The following is a 12,412-nucleotide window of genomic DNA, read 5'->3' as shown; positions in this document are numbered from 1 at the left end:
AGACCTTATTAAATACTTAGACATTGCCCTTACTCACGACCTCTCCTGGGTGAAACACATATGGGGAATAAACGGACAAGTTAACAAAAAATTAGAATTTATTATAATATTAATGGAAAAATGTGAAGAATAGGTCATAGAGAAATGTTATCTTTCGCTTGTTTACAAGTATATGGGATCCTTACGAATTTGGATTAATTGCCGCATTGGATCGCGAGCAACGCAGAGGAGCTAGAATTTTAAAACGTTGTAATGATGAACTTAGGAGCGCATCCAAAATATTAGAGCAGATACGCTGGGAATCACTCACGGAGCGAAGGTTAAATTACAGGTTAAATCTCTTGCATAAATTGGAAGGACGTCCCTTAAGCAGTGATGTTGAAAATATATTAATACCCCCATCGTACTACTGAAGGAGAGGCGTACGAGGCGTGGTAAACTCTGTGTGGACATACAAGGGTTCTACTTCGAAGACTTTTGACTGAATGTATCAATTCTGGCAATAAATGTTTTTTAATCTACTCAGTCTTACAACTTTTGGAACAGGCCTTATGGCAGGGCGCTGAAGGCGCTACTGTCTAATAAACTTGCAACAGTTCTGCTCTTGAAGCTACGATTGAGTATACATTAAGTTTCCGGAGTGGAAACGCCTTTTTGGACAAGAGGATGTCACAGCGTGGCATCGAATATGCAAATTTCGTCTCCCGTGATTACGCCGTAGAAACAGTCGTGGCCTTCTTCAATGCGTTGCAAAAGGTCTTTGCAAACACACACTCGACTCTGCTCTTGGTCGTCCATTCCAAGACCTTTGGAAATAGTTAAGCGAGGATCTTTCGCATTAACAACTTTTCAGTGATGATTCTGTGCACTGTCATCTTATCAATACCCATACCATCTGCGAACGTACGCTCACCCATCCGACGGTCTGAATTCAGCATTTCACGCACGCGTTGCACGTTATCGTTCTTGACGTCCACGGCTTTCCAGCGTGGCGCCATCTTTGAAGAGCTTTGCCCGGTTAGAACCTGCAGTTTGTGACATGCTTTCATTCTTTAACACTTGGTGAATCATGTCAAGTGTCTTAGTCCCCGATTTTCCCAGTCCCGCAAAATTTGATGGCGTAACATCGTTGTACCGAGTAACTAGTCATGGTTTCACTAAAAACGCTATCCAACCTGAACGAATACTCGCAGGGGATTAGAGCGTGGTTAATGTTGAAGGTTGGACGCTGTGCCTGCGCTGCCTCCTCCAACGCTGTGCCTGCGCGGTGTGAGCGGTTGCGACGCTCAGTCACTGTTCCCAACATAAGGAAAAATGTTCCCGATACTTTTAATACAAACCTTGTAGGTGAAGGAAAGGGTTAAAGAGGCATGAAAAGAACTGCAGATAAGAATGAAAGCTGAGGGAATTCATATAATATTAGTTACAAGTAATTTTTCTAATTATCAAGTTTATTTTTCCAATCACCCGCAGGTTTGCAGGCATTGCGGGGCGGATTTGAAAATCAGTGAGATAGGTATGGAATGAGAATAAATGCAAATAACACTGAGACTATGTGGTTTTCCAGAAAAAGAAAGGGTAAGTAAAATGCCAAAGTAATAAGGAAAACTTGAATAGACGGAGTATTCACTAATCTTGGAAGAGTTCTGGACCAAAATGGTCAAAGTAGTAGGGACATAAAGAGAAGAATTGAGTTAAGTTTTCATAAGGACACGGAAATTGATCACAGAGACGTTGAGTGATAATATTAAGACACGGATCGTCAAAACTTTGATGCAGAATATAGTTTTGTACGGCGCGGGGACATGGTTAATGAAACAGGATGACAGGCATAGAATGGAGGCTTTTGAAGTGTGTGCGTAGAAGGATGGAGAAGGTGAAATTGACAGAAAAGAAAGCAAACCAGGAGGCGCAAGGCATGGTGGAGGAGGAGAGGATATTGCTGGGAGAAATCCAAAGGAGGCGGGAAAGATGGGTACAGAGTATATCGATTGGTAGTGGAATGTTGGAGATGGTGATGGGGAGAATTTTAGGCGAGCAAGAAAGGGGTAGAAATAGGATGGGGATGCTGGACGGAATGAAGAGAGGAAGGAAGTAAAAGGTGTTGAATCTGAACTTCCAATGCAGGTTGTGTTTTTTGTTAGTAGGGGCAAGTAAGTCTATTGTTGTACATTTTTAGGCTATGTCCATCCGAAACCCACCTTAACCGATAGAATATCAATAATACAACTATGAATCAGTGGACAGACAGTAAAACCCACCTTTGGAAGCCTATGCAGTCATGCTAGCAGACGCATGACCCGTAACGATAAATTTAAGTTGGGGGTGACATTTTTGAAAGACGAAATTAACTAAGAAAAATGTTTGATAGTCTAATGAGAGGATTTATGGGGCTCTGAATGGTACATGCCATGGAGCAAACCAAATACGCGGTCTTTAAAGGGAGAGGGGAATGGCCAAGTGGCACTGCGCAAACCAGCATTTCAAAATACAAATCTCCATGGTGGTTAAAGCATCTCTTCTTCGCATCCTCTCTACCTACTCCCGGTTTCTAGCTAACATATTTGTGTAGATTTGAGGGCTCTTATTGCCCGGATATGAACTCGGGACTTTCAGGTTTTTCAAACTGAAATACTGTTGGGATAAAGTCTATAGGGGTTTTTGTCACCTCTTCGAGTCGTACGTGTCACCTGGTCGAGAGTTTGTAAAAAATAATTTTTAACAGAATTATTGTTAAAAATGCAAACACTCAAAATAAAACCTATCAGTCTCTATGAGCCCGAGCCACGAGTAGGCAATGTATAATATATTACACAGAATTTAAAAAATAATGTCCCAGCAAGGCCCATATAAAAGTGAATTCATTGGTAAGATAAAGCTTTCCTGACTTTTTCCTCAGTAAAGTAGCAATATTAGGCATTTAATCTTCCTAACCCAAATCGGATATGACAAGTGTAAGTATACTTAACTGCTATAATAGAACAAATATGTTGATGTAGTAAATGAACTAAATGTTAATGAACCGTTTGTTCGGTATTTATTATATACTAGGAATGGTATAATAATATTTTTTATTTCATTGCATAAATTAGTAACTAAAAATTTTATATAATCATTGTTTCTTAGACGAATGTCACAATTTTAACATCGTGACTAGGTTATTCATTCACAAAAATAAATACATCGTTAAAGAGGTTTTTATCCTAAATGAATGGAATTTTAAACTAATTTGACGCGTTTTGAAGTAGTTACCATGTTGGTAAATACTGAAAATTGAATTCCTTAGATAATGTAATCAATAGCTAAACAAGAAAAAAGTTCAAACTAATATTTAAATAATAACTACAACGACGCGTATAAAATAATTATCTTAAAACAAAAAAATAACAAGGAAATAGACCTTAACTGAAGGACTACCTCGACAACTTTTCAATAGCCGGGTTATTTTTTCTAAAATTAGATTTTCGAAAATATTTTATCTTCCAATTACATTCCTCCTAAGATTTTAGCCAGCGAATTTTTAAGCTCGCATCGTATTCCGCGGTGTCGGCGGAGTAGTTTGGGAGAACCCAGCGATCGAACCTCTCCGACGAAGAAACCACCATTTTTTAAATGCCTCTATTCCTGGGAGGAAAGCGCTTCGTTGCTTTTAATCCGACGTCCCGTGCTTGCGGCGTAATCCCGTCAGGGCTCACCGATATCTTTCGCAACAGAATGATCCTTGCACACCCGGAAAAAAATCTTTCCTCCACCCTCCCGTGAGATCGAGAGGAGGGATCCAGCCAAATTGACCAATTATGTACGCTCGCATCATAATCCGATTCGTGAGATTCCGGATGAAATCATTTCTGCGACTGGCAGAAAGTGCTACCGGCGGTTTGTGAGCGAATATCTCTCACGGCGTCATTAATTATTTCTACGCGGCGTCTCCTTCCCACCCGTCCGGGACGCCCCCCCCCCGCCACACTTCAGCCTCCTTCCCGGCTCTCCCCCTTCTACAACCCCCGCCGATCCCGGCACCTCTCCAAATTTGAGGAAATGACGAAGCCGTTTTGGGGCCTCTCGTGCCTCATTAGTGCAGTGCCCGGACGAATTTAAAGTGGCTGAAAACGCATTTTTACACGAAAAAGTAGGGCCCTCAAAATCCCTAGGCACTTGAGTAAATGGCTCACAGTACACGAACTGAATTCGTATATCTCTGGCGAAAGACTCGAGCATTATTATGGCAAAGAGAATTCAGGAAAAGATTGGCAGAATGAAGACAACACCATAAAATTTTCACCGTATATCCTCGAAATTAAGGATTTCCCCAACATCTTTGATCCTTATTTGATATCGCAAACTCACTGTGCTGCCTTCGGTATCTTTCTACGTGGGAATTCCATGCCCTTGGCAATATCTCGCGGGCACCATTGGTGATTCTTAACACACCACGGAGTTTCATGTATTCATGAATCTTAAACTCAGCGACACCTATTCAATCCAGAAATAGCTAAAAATTAATTTTTCCGCTCCAGAGATTCATCGTAATTTCTTAGAAATAATTAATCCCATTTCTCGATTTTCATTGTATTTAAATCCCTTTCTTCTTTTTCACACTTGAAAACCTATTTTCCACTGTTGAGTGACTTTAAACAGCATAAGCTTTATACCGAATTCGATACGATTTGGATATTGCTTCAAAAGTGAACTTTCACCTAAATCTCCTTGAAACTAAGAAAGGTTCACAATATCCGATAGTTTTGATGGAGTAAATTGGGTGGAATAATGAATGTATTGCAGAAAATAGGAGCATACTGGAGGGATAGGAGATTCATCCTCAATCTGCACATGTGACCGGTGCGTGTGGTGTATGGAGAGTCTGGATGGGAAGTGTTAGGAATAAAGGTGTCCGTCTTCACCCGTAGAAAGCTAGTGTGATAAGCAGGAGGTGAGAACAACAGTAAACCCAAGAGAGATAATAAAGTTTTAAAGCAGGTGGAAAATTTTTCTATCTTGGAAGTCTGTAAATAAGAAGAAGAATTACTTTTTCATTATTTTCTCTCGCGGATAAATTCTTTGTTTCCAACAATGCGGCTAAGTCATTCTCCTTCCCCTTATATTATTTTACGTAAGTTTTTTCTTCACTAATCATATGTATACTCCCATATTTTCTCGTTTTATGCCACTCTTTAATCTTTCGGCATATTCAATAATTGCTCGACTATGGCGGCTGTAATTCTTCTTGGAGAAGAGTAGGATAACTAAATGATTTGATTCGTAGAAATGGAAGATTCGCCTTCGTGATATAATATAAAAATTCTCGTTCACCTTCCGTTAAGTCATGCTAAGTTAAGAAGACAGCGATCTCTTGATAGCGCTAAGGCGAAGCACCCCGAAATTTTCGCCCTTTGAAATTACACGCTTGAATTTCAGGAGATCTCCCAGCGCTAAATAACATTATTCAATCTCCCTTGATGCGTTAATGGATTGCTGTGCGCATCAGGGGAAATTGACCCGAGGGGTGGGGGTGAGGGGAGGGGAGCTGGGCTGGCGATGGAGGAGGAGGCAGAGCATCGACGGGAAAGACAGGGATGACTTCTCAAATTATCCTCTCCGGGTGAACAAAACCACCTTAACGGCACACCCTATGCTTGTGCTCCATGGATCCAAATTCTGAGGCACTGGGGACGAGAATCAGGGAAGACTTGAGCCTTTGAAGACGCGGGGGATACTTGCGAGGACGAAAAATGAACAGACAAATCAGTGTGTATGAGATATTAGGAAATATTAATGACAAAATAAGAGGGACTTAGACCAATACATTTGCATTTTTTACGCACACAACAATTTACCCTTTAAGATGAGCCCCAGGAAACAGAATCATAAATCAGTATCTTCTTTAGAAATATATTGGCTTAAAAGAGTGCCCTCTGCTAGCATCTGTCATCCGAAAATGGGCAAAGTTATTTACAGGGAATTGATGGATGAGTATGGAAACAGGAACAAATATGAAATATTGAAAGAAAAAAAGGCACTAATAATAATACATATTTATATAGAAACAGGTATAAGGAAAAGGCATGGGAACACACAGAAAGGACAAACACAGGAGAAGTGGAGAAGGCGGAATCACGAGTGAATAAATATTTCCGAGACCGGGATTTGAGCTCCAGATCTTTCCAATTGCCGGGCGGAGGCTCTGAACCACTTGAGCTATCCAGGAGACATAATTGACAATGAGATCTGCGATGCTTTATGAAACCAATCGCCCCGATTCTTTGGCCAAGACATGGCGTTAGGGAGCTGTTTCACCCACCGAAGGAGAAATAGAAAACACACAAGAAGAAGAAAGGATAGTAGTATAGCAATCATACAACATCATAAAGGACAAGAACAGTGCGTTTCGTGGCACGCATAGCCAGAAGAAGAGACGAGTCACATTGACCTAATATACATTCAAACACGAAATCCCGCCAAACGGCGAACAAATACTATTTTATAAATATATACATATATGTATTTATGTACACACACACATATATATATATACATATATATGTACATATATATGTATATATATATATATACGTGGTGGAAGGGCTTGTGCGTTCTGATGACTACTAGACCCGTGCTGGCGGGAGAAATAATTATTGCTCCTGGTAGGGTCACCCATGCCAGATAGGTCGAAGGTTAGGAGCCAGACGAACGGTAGTCCACGTAGCGTCTGTTCCCAGGGAGGCGGCTGCAATGGCGTCTGACCCTAGTGGGGCGGCCAGTAAGTGATGGTGTCACGTTAAAAACACTATTGAGGAAGGCAACGGGAAATCACCTCAATTATCATTTCCAAGATTAACATGATGGACTATACAGAGATTTTGAGTCCTGGCAACCACGGGGCTCGGCCCGATCGGCCGTGTGTCGTGCCCGGCAGTGGGTGAGGCTAGACTTCCGCGGTCGTCATCCCACGAAACCCTTGCAAGGGAAAACCAGCAGCAGCAGGACAGAGCACGCAGGTGAAGAAGACCAAATTAGTTAGAATAGGGACGTGAAATGTTAGGACAATTATGAGGACAGGGAAACAGGAGAATGTTAAGCGAGAGATGGAAATGGGAAATATACATATTTTAGGTCTATGCGAGGTTAGAAGGAAAGATATTGGGGAATACTGGAGTGATAAGTATAGAATAATATACAGCGGCGGGGACGAGAGCCAACGAGGGGTTGCCATAGTATTAAATGAAGAGGTAGGAAGAAGCGTAGTCAACATAGAGCAGGTAACGGATAGAATACTACTAGTGGAGATAAAAGCAGAACCGACGAACATAGTTATTATTCAGGTATACATGCCACCGAGCAACCATAAGGAAGAAGAGGTCGATAGGATATACGATCAGTTAGAGGACATGATCGCGTGTGTTCCAGCAGGGAAACATTTGATAGTGATGGGGGATTGGAATGCGACGGTAGGCGAAGGAAGAGATGGTGATGAGGTAGGGGACTACGGTTTAGGCACGAGGAATGACCGCGGGGAGAAAGCAGTTGAGTTCTGCAGGAGACAGGGGTTAGTCATCACCAACACTTGGTTTAGACACCACAAAAGACGCAGGTATACATGGAAAATGCCAGGTGACTCAGGAAGATATCAGCTAGATTATATCCTGGTTAGACACAGGTTTAGGAACAGTGTGGTAAATTCCCACAGCTTCCCGGGAGCGGATGCGGACTCAGACCACAATTTAGTTGTTATGAAATGTAGCGTACGTTTCAAAAAGATAAGGCAGGGGCGGCGAGTTAGAAAATGGCATGTAGAAGCATTAAATGGGTTGAAAAGGAAGGAATACAAACAGGCGGTAGAGAAAATCATGGAGGATGGCAAAGGGCTTAGTACTATCGAAGAAAAATGGGAAATGATCAAGAAAGGGTTGTCTAAAGTCGCTCAAGACACTATTGGAACCGTTAACGCTAAAAGGACTAGAATATACACACATTCGACTCTGTCTTCGCGACTTCGAATACCCCCATAAATTACCGCATCGTCAGCAAAAAGACGGAGCCTGCTATTAACCACGGTACTGAGGTCATTTACGTAAATAAGAAACCAGAGGGGGCCTATGACACTTCCCTCTGATGCATCCGACGTGACCTTGACAGTATCGCATGATACACCGTCCAGGATGATTGTTTGAACGCGATTTTTTTAAATGTCTAATCCAGCATATAACACTCCCGTGTATTCCATAAGTTTTCAATTTCGCGAGTAACTTGCAATGAGGGACTTTATCAAAAGCTTTTTAAAAATCTAGGAATATCGCATCAACTGGAATATTTATTTCACCGGCATAAATATGTCTAACTTAAGTATGTGTACATAGTAATTGTACACATCTTTACGTTCCATGAAACAAATCTGCTGGGTGTATTTACAAATAAAATGCAGCGTATTGAATACATTTCATGGCTTTTAATTCTAAATGAAAATAAGAAATTCTAATAGAAATGCCAGAAAATTTTTAGAACGCTTTTTACTAAGGGTTTTAGCGGTAGAGAGAACAACTGTCAAGGCCAGCCAACAAAAAAATTCTCCAATGTGACCAGAATTCCTTACATGGGAACAAAAAATCTTTCTCTTTCGTGTAGAACCCTATAATGCCCTCTCTCCTTCCCACGTTTTAAATTAGGGTACGTATTGGTTTCTGCAGAGAAGACACTGCGTATTAATTTAACTGAAGAAAAGCTTTAGAAAAAGAGAATGTAGCTAAGGTGTAAACTTTTAGGGATAGAAATGTGTAGAAGATTCACAAATGAATTGAATGTAACGCTGAAATCTTGAGAAAATCTCCTTGATCCCAATCGCATGTGGGCCAATATCGAGAATGAATTCATTCATCCACACCTTACCATCTCCAAAACGAGTTTACCATTCGCGAATATGCCTAAAATTGAGATTGTCAAATGTTAAATATACGTAGAGACGATTTTTATCAATAGATATCTTATATAAGCGATGTATATTCACATATTTTTCGGCGCTAATCGATCAAGCAGTCTCCAATAGATCAAAATATCGATTGAAGCCTTCTTTCGATTCGATCAGCGAAGGCATTCGATGAGATATAATTGATATATGCGGAAATTTTGATATTTCTATCAAGTGTTAGTTCTGAGTGCATTCCACCCAACATTATTAATACGAATTATAGATTCGTGAAGCAAATTATTAAGAGTTTCATATTTTACTTTCCCATTGCTACTTTTCTATGCTCTTCAGAAGCGATAAATAAACAGCAATGCGTATAATATAATAATGTGAACTCCCAATCGATAACGGTGCATCGGAAAAAAGTATGTCAGGTGGAACCGAATTAAATTACGATGGTAATGCTTTCATTTATGGATTGTGTATGCTGAAGACGGAGAACGATATTAGGACAGTTGTGGTGGTGATGATTAAACGTTATGGTGAACACCCAAAGGTACAGGAGAGGCATCTTGCGCAAATATCTACTGATGCCAGCTATGATATTTTGCAAGTGAATAAACAATCGGCATATATTCAACTATAAAATAGAATTGAATAATAACAATGTTGTTTACTCACACTATAATATATTAGCGTTTGACAAATTAACATGAAGTGATCACGCAAAGTAAGCGAGCAATAATAACCTAGAATGGAGCAGAATATCGTATTGCGAGGATATGCGGAAATTTTACCAGGGGAATAAAAATAAAGTATAAGGGAAATTTATAACGTTACGAGCTATAGTTCCCTTCAAGGGATCGTGTCGACCAATTGGTCCAGATCACGGATCTAACTCAAAGCCATCCATCTCCTAGGATACCACCAAAATTCTCAGCCGTCCCATGTTATTCCCTTCTGTTCTCGACAAACACCTCCCCCTCCCCCCTTCCGTCCACAACCCCCTTCTCTTCCCCTCCTTTCGCCTTCTGCTCCGGGCTCCGTTTTCTTTGGCCGTCTGCCCTCCCGCACCCCGCACCCGGCCACCCTGGAGCGAATCCAAACCCTGGCCATCCGTTCGGGAGGGCACCAATCCTTTTAAAGGGAATCCGAAATCTTGGGAGAAGGCGACCTCGCCCCTCCGCCGGGGGGCTCTCAGGGATTGTGCGGGAGTGGGAGGGGGTGGCAAATGGCAGCCGGGGTGATGGATTGCGGGGATGGGGGGGATACCGCCGCCGTGACGGTGCTGCCAAAACAAATTCGTGGAATTCAGCCGAAACTTGATTGAAAAATCGGTAACAAGTCCTCCCCAAAACCACCAATCCAACTTACGAACAAAAAAAAAGTTGTCACTCGGCGAGTTTCAAATGCGCTTAGCAGTGAAAGGAGAGTCTAACCTTAGATTTTGACAATGCGTACATTATTTACACGAATATCATTCACACATTTTTTTCTTGATGATCAATCTATGGGTATTTTATTTTTTTAAACGTGATTCGTTCAAAAAATTGATAACTAGTATCTAGGATGGCAGGTTTTCAAGAATTATCGCAAAAAACATACCGGATTCACATGTCTTGTCCAAAATTAATCCATTTATCATCCATTATAATATATTTATATTTCTACCATAGATTTCAAAACTAATTTTTTTATGAAAATCAACAATCTTTTCTATTTAGCGTCCTGTTCCAACTGATTAAGATTTCAAGAAGTATTTTTTTCAAATGGGAACCTTACGTAGAGTTACTTTGCGATCGGCGTACTTACTTTTTGGCATCGAAGCACTCAGACTTTACGGCGGGATCTGGTTATTCGGAGAAACAGTTTAATTTTAACCGAAGTCGCCAGATTACTATGTTACTGCCTCATGTCTGCTATAGACCAGAATGGAGAATGTAAAATCGCTCGACAATATTGGAGTCCAACATTTACTATGCATTACACTCCTATCGCGAACCAACTTATTTCAAGCATGTCTTATGAAAAGGGAAAATTATTTTGAAAAATAAAACGATCTCGCTGGAACTACTTAAAAAGATAAATATATTGGTACACCATAGGCATTTTACTTGGAGACATTTTTATAGATTGGAAATATTTTTAAAAATGTGTTTGATTCTACATATTGTTTTGTGAAATATAATTATAAATTTTAATGGATCGTCGTTTGTTATTTCGATACTGTGCAACTTATACAGAAGTCTTTTAAGACACCAGAACAAAACCTGGCTTCTACAATTTATTTGGGGGAGCATACCACCAAGTTAGCGTAAGTTGTGTGCACATCAACTTTAAGGGTGCCTGTTTAAACCATATCTCCTTCAAACAAAGTTTGATAAAAGAGCATACATATCATTCAATTTGCACTTGAGGTATTTTTAACCATATTTTTGCCATATATTTATAATTTTATTCCCAGCCAGTCACATTTAAAATATGTAAAAACGTTATTGTTGGGCCAAAACAATTACTTAACCTATTTTGTTAATTTTTCTCAGTTTGGAGAACCAATACCCAACCACAATTATAAACACCGAGGTTGATTTAGTAGGTAAAAGTAAAGCCCAAAAGTAAGTGAAATTCAATCATCAGAGCAATTAATGGAGCCAATTCCTTTCCGTGTGCCGCCTTTGATTTCTCACGAAAACCTAGAACCGACATGTAACAGAGCTTGGCGTGGAGCTGTAGTTGGCCAGAGGCGTCACCTAGAATCAAACCCTGACCCTTCGCTCATCATCAGTCACGCGCTCAAATCACTGGACTATCATGTCCCCTTTGATCTATACAAAACTGGTGTCAAATAAATGTAAAAGAAGAAGATTTAAGATCTTAATTGTGTTTCAGAGGCAAAACGAATTATTTTTTCCCAAATCAATTGGATTATTCCTTGCAATGTTTCAATAATCAACGATATTCAGTCCACACTAATTTGTTAGTTAGACTAAAGTTGGCCACTGAAATTCTTGCCACAAACAATATTCCCATTTGGTCATCCATAAGTATCCTTTTTAGCCTCTATGAATAGTCTAAATTGTACTAAAAAATTATATTAAGATAATGCATTTACGATTACTATATGAAAATAAGTATGACGAACCAAAAAAGATAATGGAGTAGTATATAATGAAGTACTTCGAATAATTGGTTTAGAGGGGGACACTTGCAAAAAGGGAGTACACGTAATTGGGGTGCATCCCTAGAAACCATGCCTCACCGAAGGCCGTGGTGGTGTGGGCTAGAGAACAAAAATTTCCCCAGTGTGACCGAGGCAGTCCTAGGCGAGTGCATTGGAAATACCACCCTGTTTTTAAATTGACAGTTGAGAGATTTCAAGCATTCAAATAAGCTGTTAATGCCATGAATAGCTTCTCTTATTATTGACAGATCATTTTAATGAACTAGGAATGATTCAGAAAAATGCATATTAAATTTTAGCATACGAACTGTTATGTTTTCTATTCGGAAAGA

Source organism: Hetaerina americana, unplaced genomic scaffold, assembly GCF_022747635.1.
Source record: "Hetaerina americana unplaced genomic scaffold, ioHetAmer1.1.p SCAF_43, whole genome shotgun sequence".
NCBI lineage: Eukaryota > Metazoa > Arthropoda > Insecta > Odonata > Calopterygidae > Hetaerina > Hetaerina americana.
This window is presented reverse-complemented; position numbering follows the sequence as displayed.